At 36.8% G+C, this 13,182-nt stretch overlaps 1 pseudogene; it reads left to right on the forward strand.

Annotated features, from left to right (window-relative positions):
• Nucleotides 1-4,939: 4,939 nt before the first annotated feature.
• On the forward strand, nt 4,940-6,779 carry LOC149231923 (endoglucanase 19 pseudogene; annotated as a pseudogene).
• Nucleotides 6,780-13,182: the final 6,403 nt, after the last annotated feature.

Below are 13,182 nucleotides of genomic sequence, written 5' to 3' on the forward strand. Positions count from 1 at the left end.
GTCCAATAGTTGCAGCACCCTGTCAACATGTTTAGCATGATCCTTCCAAAACTTGTTGTAGATTAGTATATCATCAAAAAATACTAACACAAATTTTCTAAGGAAGGGTTTAAAAATGGAATTCATCAAACCTTGAAATGTAGAAGGTGCATTGGTAAGGCCAAAAGGCATGACCAAAAATTCATAATGACCCTCATGAGTTCTAAATGTTATTTTCTGAATGTCTTCAGTCTTCATTTTGATTTGATGATATCCTGAACGAAGATCCAACTTGGTGAAGTAAATTGATCCATGTAATTCATCCAGTAATTCATCAATGACATGAATGTGAAACCTATCTTTAATAGTGGGCTTGTTGAGCTCCCTATAATCCAGACACATGCGCCATGATCCATCCTTCTTGTGCACCAATAGTACTGGAGCAGAGAAAGAACTTTGACTAGGTTGAATTATACCAGCTTCTAGCATTTCTGCAACCATACTTTCAATTTCACTCTTTTGGGCATAGGGATATCTGTACAGCCTTATGTTTGGAGGAACACTTCCTGGAATCAGATGAATAGCATGATCATGATCATGAATAGGTGGCAGACCTTTAGGAGTCTCAAATACCTTGGAATGATTGTCCAAGACTTTTTGGAGTTTTGGATAAATAGATTATTCCAATGTTGAAACATCTAGTGAACATAATTGTGCAATTACACCTCTTTGTTCCTTTTTTAGAAGCTTTTTCATACCGTTAGAGCTGATTATCTTTCCTTGTTTCCCTGCAATACCCCTTAATTCAACTTCCTTTCCTTCCACAAAAAATTTCATGAAAATTTCTTGAAAATTAAAAGCTATTGTACCCAAGGATTGTAGCCATTGGACTCCTAGTAACATCAGCACCTCCCATTGGAATGGAAAGCTTTGGGCTAGTCAATACATATTCTCCCATGGATAGCTTGATATTATGGCACTTTCCAGAGCAATTTATCATTCCTCCATTTGCAACCATCACTTGACACTCTCGTGTTGGATATAGGAAGCAATTCAATTCTTTTGCTATCTTACAATGAATAAAATTATGGGTACTTCCTGAATCACTCAACACTATTACCTTTTTCTTCTTGATTTGTCCTTCTATCTTGATGGTTTGAGGAGTGGTAATTCTAGCCAATGCATTACAAGATATGGTCAGATTCATTTCTTCTTTATCTAGGCTTTTTCCTGGAGTATATCCTCTTCTTTTGACCTTTCTTTCTCATTTTCTTCTCCCTCTTCACAATCGATGTAGAATAATTTCTTCTTAGCACACTTATGACCTTTAGTGTATTTTCTATCACAACTGTAACAAAGCCCTTTTGCTCTTTTTTCTTCCAATTGTTGTGGTGTCAACCTTATAGGTTGTGGAAGACTAGGGGCAACAACACTTCCATCTATATAGTTGTGAGTGGTATGCTTCCTGGTTGCCATAATTTTGCTTTCCATTTTTCTTGCTAACCTGAATGCCTTCTCTAATGAATCAGGTTCCCAAAGGCGAACATCATGTTGGATATTATCCTTTAAAGTCCCTATGAACACATCAATCCTATGCTCCTCTGGAATATTTTTTACCCTTATGTTCAATTTTTGGAACTCCTCAATGTGCTCCATTATTGAACCCTTTTGTTTGAGACTTATCAATTGTTGAATTAAGGCTTTTGTGATCCATATCAAATTTTTGAAGATTCTTCGGTGAAAATCACATAGAGAAACATTTGTCGGCGCGTTTCGAACCAACCAGTGTGGTTCATCATCAGGACAAGTTAAATGAGCAGATCTCATTTTGCACATTAAATAGACAGGGCAGAATATCCCATGACCCAATTTTCCAGACAAGATAACGGCTAAAATGACAACAACTAGATTTAACCGGGAAACGGAAAAAGTGTTGATTTTTGTATCCTCATAATGTGCTATCAATTCTTTCATAAAAATTGCCCAAGTGATAATTTTTTTATGAAAGCAAATCCATTGATACCATACAAATATATTTGGTTCCAAATATAAAGTTGCAAACGTACCTTTTGTGTGTTTTGCACATTATTGAGATCGAAAAATTGCTCCATTTGTAATATCCATGTTGAGGGATCCTTGCCATCAAACTTCCTCATATCGATTTTTGGAATATGGTGGGTCTTCAGTCCAATAGTAGAGTCTATGAAATCATGATTAACATTTCTTTTTTTCTCATCATGAGTTTCCTTTACTACCCTTTCACCATTAGTAACCATTTCTTGTAGAAACTTTGTCAAATCTGTCTTCAAATATTCCATGCCTATCTTCAAATCTATCTTCAAATTGTCTGTCTTAGCTTACATGCCAATCATCTTAGCTTCCACGCCCTTTATCTTAGATTCCACACCATTTATCTTAGATTCCACGCCCTTTATGTTAGCTTCTGTTAGCTTTTGTGAGAGTGACATTTGTTGCACTTGGTCTTGTAATTTTAATATATCATGTAGCATTTCTTCCTCTTCTTCATGAGTCATGCTAGCGCTTTCAGGTTGCTTACTAAGTGTTTGCATTTTATTTCCTCGGGGCATCAGTTACTGATTATAATGCTCTACTATGCCCTTTGAATTCTTCAAAATAATTTTTCAAACCAAGCTTAAGAAAAAATAAAATAAATAAAAAAACTACACACCTTTTTTCACTTTGTAGGAGCTCGATATTGCCTCTGATGTATCTCTGTAATTTCGGATCATCTAGTTCTGAAATTGTGACCTACAGTATCCCTCTATGTCCTCTTTCCAATGCCACCAGTTTTATCCAAATTGGATTCCCCAAGGAAGATTTATGCCAAATCTCTCACAGTGACCTGAGTATAGACTAGTTCAGTAGAGCGAACTTGTATGACGTGCCACGAGTCATTGTTTCAACATTTTTCTCTGAAAATATATATAAAAGAAACTAAAGTCCATCCTCTTTATGTACCTTCTTACGAAATTTCAATCTGATGCTCAGAGAGAAAGTTATGACGATTTTCCCCAGGTCACTTGTTTGGAATGTAATTCAGGAATCTGCAAAAAGACCAACTTCCTCAAATCATATCTCTGCAAATATAGCGTGAAAAGCTCTGAAATTTGGATCCAAAGTTTAGTACAATTGCTTCTCAAATGGGTTTTTTTTTTAGCTTCTGAAATGTCGCAGAGAAAAAGTTATATCGAAAATTCCACGATCACCTATTTGGAGCAGCGAAACCCTAGAATCCAAAGCTCTAATACCAAATGTTATGAAACCAGCTCAAAAAAAAGATAGAAAAGATAGATCAACGCCTTAGAATTCAGCCTCTTCGAGGGGGCAACCTCCTTTACATTACATAAATGAACAATTCTTGGATGATACAAATGACAAAACCTCCTTTCTATATAAAGGAGTCTAAGGAGTCACAATATAACCCAGCCGACCTAACAATAATAATATAAAGCCACAAAAATAACAGTAGAAGGATTCTATGGGGCACAGTAATAATAATATGGGGACAATAGGGGCACAACAATATTAATAAGGGATACAACTACAATAGTAATGGGGTAGTCACTAGTATTATAGCGACCTAACAGAATGAATATCAAATTCATTGTAAGCATAAGTGTTTAATAGGGCACTTATACATAGCCTACATAGCATAAACAACCATTGTTGGCAAAGGGAAAAAAAAATAGAAGGTTGTTGGAAAAAAGGGAATTTTTTAATCTATTTGTGATCATGGGTAATGGGCAGAGGGGATTGAGATATATGTAGGGGATTTCTTGTTATTTTTTGTTAGAGGTCAACAGTTCACGATCTCACTATTTGTCTTCATCTAGGTTTCTAATGGTAAAAATGGAAAAATTAGCAGAGAAAATGAAATGGTTGTTTTATATAGTTGGGTATAGATGAATTAAGGTCAAGGGATCAATGGGATTGAAGTAAATTTGGGAATTTAATGTGTAGAAACTGGTATGACAATGAGTGTGAAGAGATGTTAGAAGGAAGATCAGTGGGAACTTGGAACTAGTTTGTCAATGGCATTAAAGAAAAATAGTTACTATATTTTCATAAAATAATATAACATTTTGTTAATTATTAGATATTGGGAAATTTCCTCCAACGTTGTGCATATATTGTCTTCACTTCTCTATCCTTTCTTCACTCCTCATCTTAGTTGCTATTATCCCTCATGCCATATTTCTTAATTTTATGAAGAAAAAGAGCCCATAATCCATAGCCATTGTGTGTATGTCATCCTTTCCCTAGTGCTTCTGTTGATGAGCATTGTGGCTTTGTGATCTCTAAGCAGTAATAGAAGATAATGTTGTATGTTTTGGTGTAGGTCGTTGGAGAAGTAAGAAATGCTCTCACTTGGATCTACAGAATGCTTTGCATATTTATAATGCATAGGTTGTGTTTTGTAGATTGTTTTGGGTGTTGATCCTATTTCACTGTGGCTATATTGTCCATTGTTGTCGGTTTTTTTTGTTGGAAGTCTCTCATATTTGATTTTATTGAGGTTCATTTTAATGAATACAATTTTGATGTGTCGAGGAATATAGATATATATGGTAAACTGTTTTAATCTTAATCATAATAGATAGTAGTGGAGGTTATATTTCTCATCTTTCTCACATTCATATATGGTCATTTGGGTTTTTTTTTTTGTAGTGAATTGCATTAGTCCTCTAAAATATTCGTTTTGAGTACGTCTTCTCATATGCTTGATTTGAGACAAGACATTTTGGCTTCATATATCTGTACTTGATTCGCATTGAGATTGATTCCCAACTTTCACATATTTTGTTGCATAATTATTTCAATGATTGTCTCCTCCTTGTCCATTGCATGTTATCATATCAGAAATAACTAACCCTAGGTTCTCACAAAGGGGCCTTATCTAACGTGGGTCCATCTAGTTTTTTTTCAATTGAGTTTCTCCATGGCTTCATATGTGTATGTTTTGTGTTTTCCACTCTGCATTGGAGCTGCAACAATTGGTCATAACTATGGTGCATCATTGAGAAAGAGTATCATGTTTTACAAGACTCGGAGATCTAGAAATCTTCCTAGAAATCAGAGAGTCACCTGGAGGGTTGATTCTAGTTTGCGTGATGGATCGACCAATGGGTTGGATCTAGTAGGAGGGGATACTCTGACACTTGTGACAATGTTAAATTTGGCCTCCCAATGGAATTCATAGTCACCATGCTCTCATGGAGTGTTATTACATACGGTAAGAAACTGTCCAGTAGTGGTGAGTTGGGTCATTCGATGGAGGTTATTAGATGGGGGACTAATTATTTTCTCAATGCACAAATAGATCTTGATGTGCTATATGGAAAGGTGGGTGATGGCGACTCAAACCATTATTGTTGGTAAATACCACAAGACATGACCACACCTTGATAGACATATAGAATTGATGCAAACAATCCTGGCTCAAATATTGTAGGAGAAATAGAAGCTGCAATGGCTACTTCTTCAATTGTTTTTAGGCACTCTGATCCCACCTACTTTAATGAGCTTCTCAACCATGCCAAGTAGATTTTTACATTTTTTGACAAGTACAGAGGCAAATATCACAACAACATTACTGCTGCACAGAAGTATTATTCCTCAAAGAGTGGATATGCGGATGAGCTTCTTTGGGTAGTGACATGGCTTTATGAGGCTACTAGAGATCTATCTTACATGAACTATGTGATTGAAAATGCCACTTCTCTTAGTGGAATGGGATGGAAAATGACTAAATTTAGTTGGGATGTCAAGTATGCGAGAGTTTAGGTCCTGACCTCAAAGTCCCTCGTGCAAGGTAGAGGTGGGTAGAGTAATATTATTCTATATAACTACCAGGAAAAAGCAAATTTTTTCATGTGTGCATGCTTTTTGAGAGGTAGTAGGATTGTATAGAAAACTTTAAGTGGCCTCCTATTTTGAAATAAATGGAACAACATCTAGTTTGTCTCCTCATAATTTAATCTTATTACCTCATTATTTCTTGCAAGAAACTTCAGTTCTCAAGTGAAGTGTTGCAGCTCTTAGAGCTTTTGTCCTTTGCTCAATCTCAGATAGATTACATCCTCGGAGACAATCCAAGAGCCATAAGTTATATAGTTTGCTATGGTAGCAACTGACCTCATACAGTACACCACTGAGCTTCATCTATCATATCTTACAAAGTAAATTCGTCCTTCATGGCCTGCAGAGGGGGCTATGCCACTTGGTTTAGGAGCAAGAGAAGTGATCCCAATGTTTTGCATGGTACTCTTGTTGGAGGGCTTGATCAGAATGACAAGTTTGTAGATGAGAGAGGAAAATATGAACAGACGAAACCATCTACCTACAACAATGGAATTTTTGTGGGTGTCATGTCTAGGCTTCATGTTGGTGGCATCTTAAACCATCTTCTTCCAGTTTTTGTTCAGATACATGTAAGTAAACCCAAACCATCTCCTACTCCATTCCATGCCTCTCCTCCACTAGAACCTGAAGATTACTCTCCAATCATTGTATCACAATCGGTGATATCATCCTAGAGTTCTTGGGGTCAAACTTACTATATATATTCTACATTGATAGCAAAAAAATCCAAGAAAACAATGAAGAACAACAAGCTCTTAGTTCAACGATTGTATGGACTTATTTTGGGTCTATCTAAAATAGGGGCTCTTCTTACAATTTATGGAAATCCCTTGTTCCTGGTCAAATATTTGATTTTTTCTACATTCAATGTAGCTCCTCAAGCTAGCATCTTCATTCAAAACTATGACATGAATTGATCTAATATGCAATCTATGTTAGCCAAAGATTCAGTATTTATATTTCCCAGTAGAGGTGTGTTGTAATACCTTGTAGCAAAAAAATACCTGATTAAAGATGTGTTTCTTTGTGTCCCTTCATTTCATACACAAATCAAGACGCTTCCACTACCAACCTCCTAATTGTACTTTTGGGTGAATTTATTTCCATCAAACCTTGGAGAGAGAGATCTAACCCCTATTAAACCTGGTTTGTACGGTTCTCCATTCACCCATCCATACCCCTTCCAAAACAAGTCAACTAATTTTCCTTCTCAGTGCATTTCTTTCCATCAAACCTTGGAGAGAGCGCTCACCCCCTTTTTTTTATATTTTTTTTGTAGCGGCTACAACCACCCTCCAAAATTTTTTCTTAGCTTCATTTTAGAGCCTCCCTACCAACCTTTCACAGCAGCATGTCTTGCCTTGTCAAGTACACAAGCTTCAATACTTTTCTTTCAGAATGACAACTTGTCTATGAGAGCTTGTTGCATCCACCTCATAGGTTGTTTCTCCGAACTTGGTCCAGTTGCAGGCTAAGTAGATCCCTCAAGAAATTACGTAATTCTGAAGGGGAACTAGCCTTCCCTCCAAAACTTGCGCAATTCTATCTAGCAACTCGTTGGGCTCCATAATTGCGCAAATCTTCCTGTCATTGTTCACTGGAAAATTTGTACAATTCCTCCCAGCAGGGCTACTGAGCCCAAAAATTGCGCAATCATAGGCAGTATTCATCTACTCTACCAAGAAATTGTGCAAATCTTTTGGGCAGCCAACCCATCTCCCTCGCAGAAATGCACATTGTTCCTCCCAGCTGAGCAGATTGTTGCATGTGCAGTTGAGTTGACCAGTTCCCTCTCGGACCGAGCAAAACTGATTTTCATGCATGGACTACTTTTCCCAAGGCAGAATTCAAAGGCATCCCTCGATTCAGGGATATATTTTTAGCAGTTGGAGGTTACATGCAAGGATTATTTCAGAAACCTCCCACCAAGTGTCACTTTTCCTATATTTGTGGCATACGTGTCACAACCTTGGTTTTATCAAAACTCATCAAACGGATGCTGCAGAGCTCATTCCTCATAATGACCTTGCATATCTGACATCCCACATTGTATCTAGGAGTCGTCGGCACATTCAACTCAATTGTTTTGGGGTAAGCTCGCTTTTCATGTCTTGCTTTACATTTCTGTCACTTTTTGTGTTTCTCTTCGTGCGAGTGTTGTCTTCTTGATTTCGGTGAGTGTTGGATATTGTTTTGATGTATGTTAGCTTGTAGAATCTTCATTTTAGTTTTCATTCGCATCTCACTGTTGTCGCATGCATGACACTATTTTGCACAGACGATCGTCGTTGCAGCAACTTGCTTCACACACATGCATGCTTTCCCTGTTTTCTAAATCCTATGCTTGTTGTTTACATGAATGATCATTCACTCTAGTTTTCACTCATCTCATCATGCATTCACACTTCTCATGTTTTCAGTTGCCCGTCGACTGGACTAGGTTGCCTTGGCCCAGACTGTGCCTTACACGACTAGCACTATACACTTTCGGAAGCAAAGGTTTTGATTTCCCTCCAAAAATTGCACACTTGTAGTGAGGCACTGACCTCTAGGCTTGCATTGCACAATTCTTGGAGGCAGTGTCCTGTTGGCCCCATAAATTGCACAATGAATTTTGCTAGTTGCATGTCACTATTGATTGAAATTGCGCATTGCGCAGTTTTAGTCCTCAGCGAGCCAAGATGGACTATGCATTGAACTGTTCTAGTAGTCAATTAGCCTCCTGACAGCCCAGACTATGCCTTGTGCAGTTTTGGTGGTCAATCTCTCAACCTCCCGGCATAAATTTCACAACCTTCATGATCAGTCACACATGTATGTTGCAAATCAGTTCTCAAGTTCGTTTTGGTTTTCCACTGACAGATTTCTTGCCATGAGTGTTGCTATGTCTCTAGGTATTGCAAGTGTTCATCTGTGTTAGGTCCCTATACTACTAGTGTAACCCCTTATTGTTATTAGTACAACCCCATTATTATATTATTGTGCCCATGTAGTCCCCATATTTTTATTATTGTGCCCCTTAGAAGCCCACTATTGTTATTATTGTGCCCTTACATTATTATTGTTATGCCAGCTCTGATTATATTATGACCCCTTAGACTCCTATGTATAGAAAGGAGATCTTGTCATTTGTATCATCCAAGAATTGTTCATTTGTGTAATGTAGAGGTTTCCTCCTCGAAGAGGCTTATTTCTAAGGTGTTGATCTATCTTTTCCATCTTTTTGTGAGCTGGTTTCATAACATTTGGTATCAGAGCTTTGGATTCTAGGGTTTCGGTGCTCCAAATAGGCCATCATGGAATTTTCCCTATAACTTTTTTCTGCGATGTTTCAGAAGCTAAAATAAAAACCCATTTGAACCGAAATTGTTCTGAACTTTGGGTCTGAATTTCAGAGCTTGTGTCCCTATATTTTTGGAGATATGATCTGAGGAAGTTAGGGTTTTTGCAGACTACCAACTTACATTCCAAACAGGTGACCTGGGGAAAATCATCATAACTTTTTTTCTGAGTATCAGATTTAAATTTCATAAGAAGTTTAGAAAGAGATGGCATGTAGTTTTCTGTATATCAGTTTTAGGTACTAAGGTCGAAACAGTGACATGTGGAACTTCGTACAAGTTCGCTCTACTAAACTAGTCTATAATCAGGTCACCATGGGAGATTTGGCATAACTCTTCCTTGGAGAATCCAATCTTGATCAGACTTGTGGGGTTAGAAAGAGGACTCAAAGGGATACTTCTGGATGAAATTTTAGATATTCGAGATCCACTGTTATAGAGATATAGCAGATTCAATATCAAGTGCTTACAAAGTGAAAAAAAAAGGTGTGTATTTTTTTTAAATTTTGCATAAGATTGGTTTGAAAAATTAGTTTGAAGGAATTCCAAGGGAATAGTGAAGAACTATTAGCATTAATTAATGCCCTGAGGAAAGAAAATGAAAACACCTAGTAAGCAACCTAAAATCTCTAGCATGACTCGTGAAGAAGAGGAAAAAATGCAACATGATGTATCAAAATTACAAGACCAAGTACAACAAATTTCACTCTGAAAAAAGGTAACTAAAGCCAAGATGAATGGCATTGAAGCTAATATGAATGGCATGCAACTTAAGATGGATGTCGTGGAAGCTAAGATGGATGGCATGGAAGCTAAGATGAATGGCATGGACGCTAAGATGGAAGAATTGAAGATAAATTTGAACAAGTTGCTACAAGAAATGGTTGCTAATGGTGAAAGGATAGTAAGGGAAACTCATGATGAGAACAAAATAAATGTTAATAATGATTCCATATACTCTAATGTTGGATTTAAGACCCACCATGTTCCAAAAATCGATATGAGGAAGTTTGATGGAAAGGATCCCGAAACATGGATACTACAGATGGAGCAATTTTTTGATCTCCATAATGTGCAAAACACACAAAAGGTATGTATTAGAACTTTATATTTGGAACCAAATCAGTTTGTATGGTATCGATGGCTTTGCTCTCATAAACAAATTTTCACCTGGGAAATTTTTATGGAAGAAATGATAGCACATTATGAGGATACAAAAAGCAACACCTTTTTTAACCAATTGATAAATCTCAAACAAAAGGGTTCAATGATGGGACACATTGAGTATTTCCAAAAATTGAACATAAGGGTAAAATATATTCTAGAGGAGCATGGGATTGATGTGTTCATAGTGACTTTAAAGGATAATATCCAACATGAGGTTCACCTTTGGGAACTTGATTCGTTGGAGAATGCATTCAGGTTAGCAAGAAAAATGGAAAGCAAAATTATGGAAACCAGGAAGCCTACCACTCACAAATATAAACATGGAAGTGTTGTTGCCCCTAGCCTTCCACAACCTACAAGGTTGACACCACAACAATTGGAAGAAATAAGAGAAAAGGGGCTTTGTTACATTTGTGATAGCAAATACACTAAAGGGCATAAGTGTGCTGAGAAGAAATTATTCTACATAGACTGTGAAGAGGATGAAGAAAAGGAACAAGAAATTTCAAAAGAAAAGGATATACTCCAGGAACAAACCCTAGATAAAGAAGAAATGAATCTGGCCATATCTTGTAATGCATTGGCTGAAATTACCACTCCTTAAACTATCAAGATAGAAGGAAATATCAAGAAGAAAAAGGTAATAGTGTTGATTGATTCAGGAAGTACCCATAATTTTATTCATTGTAAGATAGCCAAGGAATTGAATTGCTTCCTATATCTAGCACCAGAGTGTCAAGTGATGGTTTCAAGTGGAGGAACCACCAATTTATCTGGAAAGTGCCATAATATCAATCTATCTATGGGAGAATATGTATTGAATAGCCCAATGCTTTCCATTCCAATGGGTGATGTCGATGTTGTACTAGGAGTCCAATGGCTACAATCCTTGGGTACAATAGCTTTTAATCTTCAAGAACTTTTCATCAAATTTTGTGCGGAAGGAAAGGAAGTTGAATTAAGGGGTATTACAGGGAAACCGAGAAATATATTCATCTCTAACAGTATGAAAAAGCTTCTAATGAAGGAACAATGAGGCGTAATTGCATAATTATGTTCGCTAGAGGTTCCCACATCGAAATCATCTATTTCTCGAGATATTCAAAAATTCTTGGACAATCATTCCAAGGTATTTGAGACTCCCAAAGACCTCCCACCTATTCGTGATCATGATCATTCTATTCATTTGATTCCAGGAGTGTTCCTCAAAACATTAGGCCGTACAAATATCCCTATGCCCAAAAGAGTGAAATTGAACGTATGGTTGAAGAAATGCTAGAGGCTGGTATAATTCAACCTAGTCAAAGTTCTTTCTTTGCTCTAGTAGTATTGGTTCACAAGAAGGATGGATCATGGGGCAGGTGTCCAGATTATAGGGAGCTTAATAAGCTCACTATTAAAGATAAATTTCCTATTCCTGTCATTGATGAATTATTGGATGAATTGCATGGATTAATTTACTTCACCAAGTTGGATCTTCATTCAGTGTATCTTCAAATCAGAATGAAAACTGAAGACATTCCGAAAACAGCATTTAGAACTCATGAGGGTCATTACGAATTTTTGGTCATGCCTTTGGCCTTACCAATGCACCTTTTACATTTCAAGGTTTGATGAATTCCATTTTCAAACCCTTCCTTAGAAAATTTGTGTTACTATTTTTTGATGATATATTAATCTACAACAAGTCTTGGAAGGATCATGTTCAACATGTTGACAGGGTGCTCAAACTATTGGAGGAGAAACAATTATATGCAAAAAGCTCCAAATGTTTCTTTGGAGTACAAGAGATGGAATATCTGGGTCATATTGTATCTCATGAATGTGTTAAGGTAGACCCTATCAAAATTAAAGCCATTAAGGAATGGAAAATCCTCACATCCAGAAAGCATCTATGAATATTTCTCGAGTTGATAAGGTATTATTGCAAGTTTATTAAGAATTATGGGAGAATAACAGCACCTCTAACAACATTATTGAAGGAAAATTCATTTTCATGGACTCCAGAAGAAACAAAGGCCTTCGAACATCTTAAAGAGGCAATGTGCCAAGCACCGCTCTTAGCTATGCCAAACTTCACAAAAACCTTTATTGTGGAATGTGATGCTTCAAGAAATGGAATTGGTGCTGTTTTAATGCAAGATGAAAGACTCATTGCTTTCAAAAGTCGTCCAATCAAAGGAAAGTATTTACACAAAGCTATTTATGAGAAGGAAATGTTGGCAATACTACATGAACTTAAGAAATGGTGACTCTACCTAATGGAAAGACACTTCAAGGTAAAAACAGATCATGATAGTCTTACATACTTTTTAGAACAAATATTATCCTCTGAAGAACAATAAAAATGGGTCACAAATATGTTGGGTTATGATTTTGAAATCATCTACGAAAAAGGGAAGAAAAATGTTGTTGCAGATGCACTCTCAAGAAAGGATGAGGATGTGGAAGCATTGTTTTGTGCTATTTCTATTATCCAACCAGATTGGATAAACGAAGCAAGGGATGAATGGAAGAAGGATGAAGAAGTGTGGCCACTCATTCAAAAGTTGCAGACGATCCTAGTTCAAACAATATTGTTATAAGTTGACGAGGAAGGAAAAATCATATTGGAGCCTGGAGTAGTCATAGAAACCAGAACTCGATAGCCACAAAGTCAATCAATTTCATAGTTTCTCATCAAGTGGAATAACTTACCCATGGGAGGACAAGAATTTTATACAGAAGCATTAAGAACTACTCAAGTGTTTAGGACAACACGTTTTGAAGGAGAGGGGCATGTTAGGTCCTTATACTACTATTCTTGTGCCCA

The sequence above is a fragment of the Pinus tabuliformis genome, chromosome J (assembly GCF_031772625.1).
Source record: "Pinus tabuliformis cultivar Carrire ecotype Pingquan chromosome J, CPIR1, whole genome shotgun sequence".
NCBI classification, from domain to species: domain Eukaryota; kingdom Viridiplantae; phylum Streptophyta; class Pinopsida; order Pinales; family Pinaceae; genus Pinus; species Pinus tabuliformis.